Source organism: Paramormyrops kingsleyae, unplaced genomic scaffold (genome assembly GCF_048594095.1).
Source record: "Paramormyrops kingsleyae isolate MSU_618 unplaced genomic scaffold, PKINGS_0.4 ups29, whole genome shotgun sequence".
NCBI lineage: Eukaryota > Metazoa > Chordata > Actinopteri > Osteoglossiformes > Mormyridae > Paramormyrops > Paramormyrops kingsleyae.
Genome location: NW_027325967.1, coordinates 269,591 through 280,384, shown reverse-complemented (window position 1 = coordinate 280,384; position 10,794 = coordinate 269,591). Strand labels below are relative to the sequence as shown.

The following is a 10,794-nucleotide window of genomic DNA, read 5'->3' as shown; positions in this document are numbered from 1 at the left end:
TGGGCTATAGGTAGCATAGTGAGCACATTAACGTCGCCTCGCTATTGAGAAACATGGCGCAGACATCGGGGGAATGTCGAATCAATGTTCGGTAGCGATGTTTCTGCAACAGAGATGCTTTGACGATGGATTTTCAAGGATCGCGGAGACAATGCCAATGCCTGGTAGTTATATCATTTTAGTGTTGCAGCTGTGACAGTGCGAAACAATACAACTGACAAATTGTCAGTAAGGTCGGATGGCGTTAGATCATAAACCGGAAATTAGCGGAACAGGACGCATTTGTAACTTAATATTTTAACGAAAGACAAAAGTAACAAGTCCATTTAAATTTCGGTACTGTTAATTGTGTTATTTAACTTGAAAGGGTATTTAGCTATATTACTCCTTACAGCCAAACGTAGTGGAATTATAGTAACGTGTTACTTCCAAAGATTACTAGGCAGCTGTTTGCTAATGCTAACGTTAGCATTGCGTCATTTTGCTTCTTCCACTCTCAGATAAGATAAAGATAGCTTTATTGTCATTGTGTAAATGAAATGAGATGTCTTTAGAGCAAACCCGTGGAGGCTATGTTAAGGATAAAACTGTAAACATGGGTAAACAAAACATAATATCGGCATAAGTGCATAGACCCACCTCTGTATTTTTAGGAAGATTAGCAATACATGAAAATTTCCTTCAAGTGTGGTAAATATTCAGTTTTAAATGAAAACCACATGTGACATATTATCTGTCCCATTGCATTAAGCCCTCCATCAAACCCCCATGAATCCTAACTGAATGGGTCGCTTTTCGCTGTGAATTCTGGGAGTCTGTGCAACGTCGGGACCGCAGCTCTCGCGTTACTTCTAAAAGGGGAAGGAATTATATTCAAAGTCTTTAATAGCGCCCGATTTTAACAAACGACCAAATTATGTCGATATAAACTGTATTGTGTCCTCCTTTATCTGGTTTTGATAATATATCGATATTCCGTAAATATCCGATAAACAGCCCAGCACTAATTGGTCCGTCTTAATTGTTTCATTGTCACCCCGAAACTTGTGTGGATTGCTCCAGAAAACAACCCTGGTTCCATTAGCCCCGGTAAGAATGGCAAAACGATGGCCAGAGTAACTCAACTCTTGAAGAATGAAAGTCAGAATAGGGCTGTCTGGTGTTGTTGAGTCTTGTATTCTGTGACAATCGTATTGTTTTGGAAGTGTGTGTCTTGGAATACTTAAAAATAAAATGTTCATAAGGGATGGATGGAGTTTTACTTAGAGTAATAGATCGTGTTTGTTACCATGAAACGGTAAACATACGGGGCTCTAATCCACATGGTTACTGTATTGTATAATGGAATCGGTAAATTCTGCTGCTGTGATGTGTTTAAACATCACAGATAATCATTGTGAAATAGTAAGATAACAGGTGAATATGTCCCCATAATGTAAATCAGAAAAGGCAGAATTCTTACTTTAGGTACCCTGAGAGTAAAGAAATAATGGAATTTATGGAAGGCGCAAGATATATGTATATTGGTTTGTATATTTAGTGTCTGTCCTGTGCTGCCTTATGCTGTCTTACACAGTCTTAATTACTTCTGTGTAAGAAGTGAAATTTTCTTTGTGTTATCCATATGTTGACTATGTGCACCTGTCTTTTTATGTCTGCACATTGAGCCTGGAGGTATGCAATTTTGTTCAGCTATGCTTCCGTTGTTGTACTGTTGTATGGTGTGAATGACAATAAAGTTCACTTATATACAGTGTTGGAGCACGGCGTCTCCACCGGGTCCGTGGATGAGAAGAGATTCACAGCTGACACGGGGAGAAGTTGCAAATCACCGGTTTATTGTCTGGCAGATTGCAATCCGGGAGCGGCCGTCTGACATACATTCAGCATGTACAGGAGGAGGCTCTGCCATATGTATCAGTTGTATCCCTTTTAAAGCCCTTTGGGCATCTCCCCCCCTTTCTCGGTACCTTCCGTGTACGTGACAACCGCATGTGTGGTTCCAGCCGGCTCGTACTGTTCTTGGCCTTCTGGAAGGCTAAAAGATAAGTAGGGGCCGCTGATATTCTCTGTCGCCCCCCCTATCTGTTCCGATTAGGTAGCCTTGCCTTGCCGGCGCGCCAGTCAGTTCTTGTTTTGATTAGTTACAGCCTTATAGAATCATTCCCTTTATTTTATTCATTATTCCCTCAATTCCCCCTTTTGATCTCCGCAAGGAGATCACCCTGATTATGCTGATTAGTAATATTTTCCCTTATTTATGAAATTTTGCATTCCCCCTTTTGGTCTCCGCAAGGAGATCACCCTATTGTCGGGGGAGGTGTAGTTCAAAGCTGTCCAAATGACCTTTGCCCCTCTCCGGCCCAACAGGCAGGAGAGGCATCATCTGCGCATAGGAGCTATCCCGCTTCTCTATCACGGTAGTGATGAGACGAACTGACAGTGCGCGCAGGCAGGGAATACAACAACACCCGCAAGTAACTAAAATCGCAGCAAAAGTAGCAAAGGATAATAAAAGCGAGCTCATTAAGCCTTTCCACTGTCCGAACGCCGAGGTCAGCCAAGCATCCCAGATGTTATTGATCCTGGAGTGTGCATGCATCGTTTTGGAGACGGTCCGGAGACCCTCGAGTGCCCTGGTCACTGAGCCGTCTGGTGCTGTGTTGTTGGGAATGTAAGTACAGCATTCTTCCCCAAACATAGCGCACACTCCCCCCTTTAGGACTCCAAAGAGTTCCACACACAATCTGTCCATCCAGCCTAGGAAGGAGGGCAAAAACCCTGAGCTTCAGGGAAATTCCACTCCCAGCCCGCCACAGGCGCAGCCCCCCTTCGGGGTCCATGGCTGGCATGGCTCACAAACCACTAATCATTAACATTTTAAGCATTTTAAGCATCACACATAACACACTTGTTTCCCCCAACATTCCCCTTTTTATCTTGATCTCCATCCTGGTCCTAGTGTTGTCTGGCGGTGGATGAGGTGCTTTTGTTCTTTCTGGTCGTTGGAGCAGGGGTGGACTACCCTGCTCTGGTTGCTCAGGTCAGGGGATTATTCTGCCCCTTCTGTTGAGACCTGAGTTGCGTCTAGTTCAGCCGAACTGACGCCCTGGATTCCTTCCCTAAGGGCCTCCTGGATCTCTGCTGTGGTTCTCCCTGGGTCCTCCGCAGCCGCGCACTGGCTCCAGTGAAACCACGTGTCACGTTTGCCTTTCAGACGAACCGCGTGTGACGTCCTCTCCGTAACCTGGAAGGGGCCCGTCCACCTGGGCTCTGACCACTTCCGTTTGATGACTTTCAGGAGGACCCACTCCGCCGTGTGTGGTTTGGCTGGCTGGTTCTCTGGTCTCGCCTCCTGGATCTGTTTAGAGAAATCTGCAACGAGACCTTGCAAACAATCATAATATGCTCTAGGATTTTGCTCCCCCTTCTCGTTGGGGGTCCAGGTTAACCCTTTCTGGGGTCCTAGGAACTGCCTGCCTGTCTGGAGCTCAAAGGGGGTGAACCCGGTCCCCCTGTTTATGGAACACCTCACTGACATCATTGCCAGTGGTAAAGCGTCAACCCAATTCATTTTGGTCTGCGCGCAGATTTCTGCCAATTTTTGTTTTATTGTTTGGTTCATTCGCTCCACTTTTCCCTGGGACTGCGGATGATACACAGTTCCGAACGCATGTCTCAATCCCAACGCTTTCTCCAGGGTCAATCGGTAATTTGGGTGAACTTCCTCCTCTACCATGATCATCTGTTTGGACATCACGTACCCTGTGACCCTCTTTGCTTCCTCATCTGCGGCCTGATTTCCTTTCGCTACCATTGTTCCTGACCCTTCATGTCCCTTGCACTTGACCACCGCCACTTTTTTGGGAAGCATCAAGGCCTTTGCCAATTCCCTCATTTCTGCTTCGTGTTTTATTGGCTTGTTTCCCGCGGTCAAGAATCCTGCCCTCAGCCATTGGCTGAGTTCCACATGCACTGCGCCTACAGCATATGCTGAGTCTGAGTCTATGGTAACTTCTTTCCCTTCTGCTAATTTCAGGGCCTCGATAACCGCTATCACCTCGGCTCTCTGGGCTGACTGGGCTCCCCCCAGTCTGTCTGCCTTCAAGGTTACATAATCCTGGCCTTGTCTGGCCACCACTGCATACCCTGCCTGCAAACCTCCTGTGTCTGTTCTTCTCTTGCCGTCTTGCTTTCCCCTCTTCCTGCTTGAAAATAACTTTGCATATTTGAGTTAGACACCCCATGTACAACTTCAACTCATAAACCTTGTTTTTTTTCTTTTCTTTTCATAGCACTCCCTCCTTGCGCAATGGTCAAGACCATGCGCATGCATTATTAAGGTGTCAACCACACGACAAAGGCACAACCAAAAATCCATCACAGTCGTGAAACAGACCATCAGAGTCTTTAGCATCCCCTTTGTGTCCACACACAGGCCTCATAAGGCCCCCTCCCGTGGCTGAACTCACACCCCAAGCATGCAGCCTGTTCTTATCAGTATTGCAGCTTAGCTTTGGGCACCTCAACCCCCCCTTTCGCTAAGACCTTCAGCAACGGTGGCTTCAGTGCCTGTGTATATAACACAGAGCAGATCACCCACATACTGTAGCAATGTGATTCAATCCATCCAAATCTGCCCTAAGCATGTGTTCACATCCTTGCAGTATCCTCGCATGGATGAACTGCTGACCCCTATAGGTGATCGCAAACAAACACTGTGACTGTTGTGTTAGGGACACACTTAAAAATGCCATCTACAAATCCACAACTGTGAACCACTCTGCACTGGGTGGCACATCTGTTAGCAGGGTGTGAGGACTGGGATCTCCCACTGATTGATCCTCCACTAACTATTTCGCTGCACACAAATCATAAACTAACCTCCACACTTTGTCTCCTGCCAACATTCCTCTGCACTTTATTTCCCTTCACACTGCCCTCCTATCATGCTCCACAGCCACAAACCTCTCAAGTCTCCTACATACTCTGCACTCCACTGACTCTCACCAACTCACCTTCAGTAGCAGCCCACATTCCCTCACACTGAAATCTCTCCATTGCAACAAACAAGTATGTTTGTTCTATGTCCAATTCAGCCTATTGCTATATTGTTCCTGTATAAATGGGCCACACTGTTCTAGAATTTCCCCAACTTCATCAGTAACATCTTCAATCCCTTATGAACTATGCTGTCCCCTATTGAACAACAAATTTTGTCGCAGAAGGCTGTACTGTCCACTGAGCACCTCTACGCCCCCCTCTGTACATTTTATGTCTATCTGCAGCTGACACAAAGCATCTCTGCCTGACAAATTCACTGGGATATGCTCTAATATTAGTATGGGCATATTTACATGTTTGTAACCTATCTGAACTTCCACTAAACAAGATTTTGGAACATACAGGTGTGTCCTGGCTGATCACAGCTCCAGCACACCAGCTGAACCAGCCTGTTCCCCAGTCTCTCCAAAGTCTGGGATCATCAAATTTGTGGGTAAATGGGTGCCCTTTGAGGAAACCCCCATCCATTGTATCTACTCACTCTGTTCCAATTAGGGACCTGAGGCCAATTAGTATCATGGGGGGCCCCAGCGACAGGAGACTGTCGGCTGTCCACAGGCTGCCCCCGGGGCTTGGGTCCGGAGAGACCACTGGTGCCTGGACTTTTTCTTTTTAGCGGTCAGCTCCTCCAGCTGCATCTGATTCCATTTCTTTGTCAGTTCCCTCTCACGCTCTTTAGCAAAGTCCTCCTCCTCTCTCTGAATGCCGGATTCTGCAGGTCCTGCTCCGTCTCAGTGCGCCACCGCTTTTCTTGAGCTTGCAGATAGGCAGCTGGGCTCTCCCCCTCCTTGATGGGCTCCACCTTCATTTTAACCACACTCAGCCGTGGAGGAAACATTAGTCGCAGCTGATGCCAGCAGTTAGCATGGTAACCGTCAAAGTGACATGCATCATTCACAGGAGTCCCTGTCGCCGCTGCCAGGCCACTGCTTCGCAGCAGTCTCTCCATTCCGTCTACCCCCAAAACGCAAGCCAGAACCGCCTTTATGTCCCCCATCGCCAGGAGCCGACCCATAGTTTCCTCCTCAAATGCTTTTATCCATTTTCCGGCCCCTTCTGCCAGAACTGGGAGTCTGAGAATCAGGCCCTCCAGATCTTGTCCTGCCCACGGCACCTACTGTGTCTGTGCTCCGTTCACCCTCAGCGGAAGCATCGGAGTGTCCCTGGTGGGGGGCTTCACAGCCCTCCTGCTTCTCACTATTCTATGATCTGCATTATCCTCCTCTACTCCTTCCTCACTCTCTGTTTCTGTCTCCTTCTCCTGAAACTGACTCCATCCTTTAGATGGAGGGTTAGGGGTGTCCAGCAGATGCACCAGCCCTTCTGCATTACTACCACTTGCTCCGTACCCCACCTTTATCTCACTCCCTTGTTTCTCAGGCCCACATGCCTGGCCTTCTGTTCTTCTCTCACTCCCTCGCAGTCCTTCCTGCACTGCCTGCCGCAGCAATGCACTCACTGCCCTGTATCCATCTAAACAACTTGCCGTTCCTTTCTGCTCCCTACTTCCTTCATCCTTCTGTGTCACCTCACCTCTGAATTCTACCTTCCCCTCTATTACTGGAAACTGACCCTTGTATGAAGGAGGGGGGGCTTCCACTAACGGACACTGACTTTGATATGACAGTGGCCATATTTCTTCCTGCCTCATCTCTTCTTTCTCACCCCCCTTCTTCTCATTTAGTGCCTTTCTCATGGCTTTCTGCTCCCTTCTCCAGGCCTCTCCCTTTGCTTTAAATAACCTCAGTACCTCCAGTTCCTCACTCCTTTTCTTTTTACGCCTTTCTGTGTTCTTATTAGCCTTATGATACTTTATCAGAGTCTCCATCTCCTCACACACTGCCACATCCCATGTGCCCCCTTTAGGCCACTTAGTTACCAGGGCCTTTGTTCTATTCCCCCACTTTTTACACATCTTTTCTATCCTCGCTTTAAGCAGGGGGTGCTCTCTCCCCAACTGCTGTACTGGTGTTTCTGCTGCCTTTACCAGGGCCTGCATTTTAATGCTTTTCTGCACTCTACTGTCACTTGAACTGTTTTCCTGTCTAAAAATGAACAGAGTTCCTCACAGTCAACCCGTGCTCTATTCTTTTTTTTTTTTTTTTTTTTTTTTAATTCTCTCCCTGACAGTAGTTACTTCACCTTGATGTGTGGCTCTAAATTATTTATTATTATTTATTATTATTATTATTATTATTATTTATTTTCTACTTATTTCCTCTCCTAACTAAAATCCCTAACACTGCACCCAATTATCTACGGGCACACATATACTAAAACCTCTGGTCTATAAACTGTTATTTTTCTCACAAAGATGTGCTTTAATACCCTTTATCTCTAAACTTAGTCTCTATAATCCATAAAATCTATTAATCACAATATTTTATTCAAATACATTATTTTAAGATTTAATTATTATTTAATTATTATTTTAAGATTTATTATTAAGATTTTAAGTTCTAAATTTACCAACCCGCACTTCCACTACTGTCAATGACGTTTTATGGAAATGCACAAATGCTCTATCCCGACCCCTGCTAACTTGATCTCTTCTACTTTGTACTTATTTCTGCTTTATACATCTTTACTTGCAACTTATCTGTTGAACAAGGACCCAAAACTGCGGACGTAATTACTTTCCCCACTTCTGCATCAAATTAGCGCTCGCTCTCTGGCGTGCTGCTTCATCCCTCTGCCTAGCATGCTCTCTCTCCGTTTTCCACAGTAATTCTCCCAGTGAGCGTTTATCCTCTACTCGACATCCGGCGCTCCGAACCGCCCCACACATACGCTCCCCGGCATCAGCTACCTCCTTATCCTAGTCGAATGTCCTACTAACAAACACCACCAATACATAAATCAACAACTTCTAAAATAATAAGACTATATTCAAAGCAGCTTACTGTTGTGTCCCCCCTGAACAGGGCACGTCCCACAAGCTCAATCCCAGTCAAACAGGCCCGCTCCCAGCCGAAACCCCCCCCGATCTCCAGCAATGTCAACTTGGAAGGGGGTGTTCTGTGAGAACTCCCCTTCGGTTCTGACAAACTGTAAGACCGCAAGCAGTGACAGCAGAGCCACGGGCAAGCTCAACCAACACAGAGCGAGCGGCGAGCACCCTGAACAGGAGGAACCCACAACGCTGCTCACACACAAACCAGTACAACTGCACCCAAGCTGGTGCTTTGATTCACCCTCTCTCTCTTTTTTTTTTTTTTTTAGTTAGAGAGGGGGACCTTATTCCCTCCTCCCAATCTAGAGTTCGGGGTCCTGAATTCCCTGGGTCTCCCACCCAGCTTTTCTACCGCTCGTAAAATTCTATTTCCCTGTGTGGGTCCCGTACCCTCTGCTCCCTAAAATTCTATTTCCCTGCAGGGTCCCGTACCCTCTGCTCCTTAAAATTCTATTTCCCTGCGGGGTCCCGTACCCTCTGCTCCTTAAAATTCTATTTCCCTGCGGGGTCCCATACCCTCTGCTCCTTAAGGTTCTATCTCTCTGCGCACGATACCTAGACACAATGCATACACAACACATACACAACACAATATATTGTATAAACACAGTGCGTGCAACCTCTCCTCCGTCTTACTTTACCGACGGGCCACTGGACACTTCAAACTGCTCAATTTGACATATCCAATGTGCAGATTTTGATGTAACAGGCTCTGCTTACCTCTTCTAGTCGGCGCCTCGCAGTTCTCTGTGTCCAAGTAGGCCGCGTCACCCCTTAGCCGAATCTTGCGAATCTCCTGGGGATCCCGGACGAGCCCCCAAATTGTTGGAGCACGGCGTCTCCACCGGGTCCGTGGATGAGAAGAGATTCACAGCTGACACGGGGAGAAGTTGCAAATCACCGGTTTATTGTCTGGCAGATTGCAATCCGGGAGCGGCCGTCTGACATACATTCAGCATGTACAGGAGGAGGCTCTGCCATATGTATCAGCTGTATCCCTTTTAAAGCCCTTTGGGCATCTCCCCCCCTTTCTCGGTACCTTCCGTGTACGTGACAACCGCATGTGTGGTTCCAGCCGGCTCGTACTGTTCTTGGCCTTCTGGAAGGCTAAAAGATAAGTAGGGGCCGCTGATATTCTCTGTCGCCCCCCCTATCTGTTCCGATTAGGTAGCCTTGCCTTGCCGGCGCGCCAGTCAGTTCTTGTTTTGATTAGTTACAGCCTTATAGAATCATTCCCTTTATTTTATTCATTATTCCCTCAACAGTAAATGATTTGATTGAATAGTCAGTTCCTGATGCCAGCATTTGGATTGAGTGGGCTGTTAGCCTTGGTGCACATGAACCTTTCCAGCGTTGCTATTCTCTATAGTAAATGCTGTTCTGCATATCAGGCAATCTGTGCACTGACTGGTGTGTTTTTATAGGTGAAGTACCCCTACGGAAATGCAGGCAGCCCAATCCGAGACCAGCGCGTAAGTCTCCCAAGCATTCGTTTCCTGTCTCCAATGAGACAATGAGACGGCAGTATTTTTCTCAATGTGCAGTACTGACTGCCAAGTGTGCTGTCTGTCTGTCACTAACAGCCATCAATTGATTTGACTCTTGTATTTTTACACTTTATTTTGCATAATTGTACCGTCATTCTTTTATCAGGACGAAGGAGGAAACCTAAAGGACGGAAGGGGGCCATATACCAAGAACTTACAAAAGCTGCTATTCTCCAGTAACCCCTTCGATTCAACCCATGTGGGATCGCTACCATCCTGCATCGAGTCCCAACAACGTCGCACCCTGAGCCCTACTCACCAGCCTTATCATCAACTTCCTTCTTAGTTCCCTCACCAGTCCCATCCTCTTTTGTTTTACCTCCTTCTCCATCTCTTTTTATGGACTCCCCTCCTTCATCCCCATGCGTAGCCTCACCAGTTAGCCCAGCTCCAGAACCATCTTCAGCCCCAGCCGTAGTTCATCCCACCCCTCTGCCTCACGTTCTGGTGCAGGCCCCCTCAGTGAGAGTGATTATAGAGGATTATAGAGTCATAGTTGTTTGGGTTAATTCTGAGTACCACAAAAGTTTACAAGCCCTATTTTGGCAAGAGCTAATCATAAGAGGTAATCCTAATCATTTTCATCCTTGCCGTTTAAATCACTCATGAATAGATGTGTTTGTGAGAAATTGGTTTGTTTTAAGCATTTTCAATTTAAATAAATACTGCAATACTCATTGCAGAAATACATCTTTTCCAATATTGTGCAGCCTAATAATGAAGTACTTACTACTACGAAATATCTAACAACATACGATGCAACATTCAACAGGGGGTAGTGAAGTGATTCGTGGCTGATCAAAGTGCCAATTCGATGTGGGGCAGTGATTAGCATGTGGAGAATGCTGCAGCAGTATTACAAAATCAGCAACTCTTTTAAAAATAATAGTGATATAAATATATTATTTATTAATAAGTATATAGAATCAGTACACAAAGTATAAGTATATAAAGTTTAAGTATATAAAGTATATAAGTATAAAAATCTTAAGTATAAAAATGATATAAGTATAAAAATGTTATAAGTATAAAAATGTTATAAGTATAAAAAATTTAAGTAAAAAAAGTTTAAGTAAAAAAGGTTTAAAGGCCTCAGAGGACTGCTGCTCTTACTCATCAGAGTGGTTCTGATGCTTAAACTTTTTCTTCAGTGCTTCTGCTAAAATGGCAGCAAAGTCCTCTGAGGGCATGGGCGTCCCCTGCGTCGGTCCCCTCCTGGTCACTGGCGTC

At 45.9% G+C, this 10,794-nt stretch overlaps 1 long non-coding RNA gene across 1 annotated transcript; it reads left to right on the top strand.

The window, feature by feature from the left end:
- Positions 1–868: 868 nt before the first annotated feature.
- Positions 869–10,259, top strand: LOC140584004 (uncharacterized). Its single transcript, XR_011986055.1, has 4 exons — positions 869–1,089; positions 1,755–2,674; positions 9,442–9,489; positions 9,671–10,259. It is a non-coding gene; the product is annotated as an uncharacterized lncRNA (long non-coding RNA).
- The last annotated feature ends 535 nt before the right edge of the window (positions 10,260–10,794 follow it).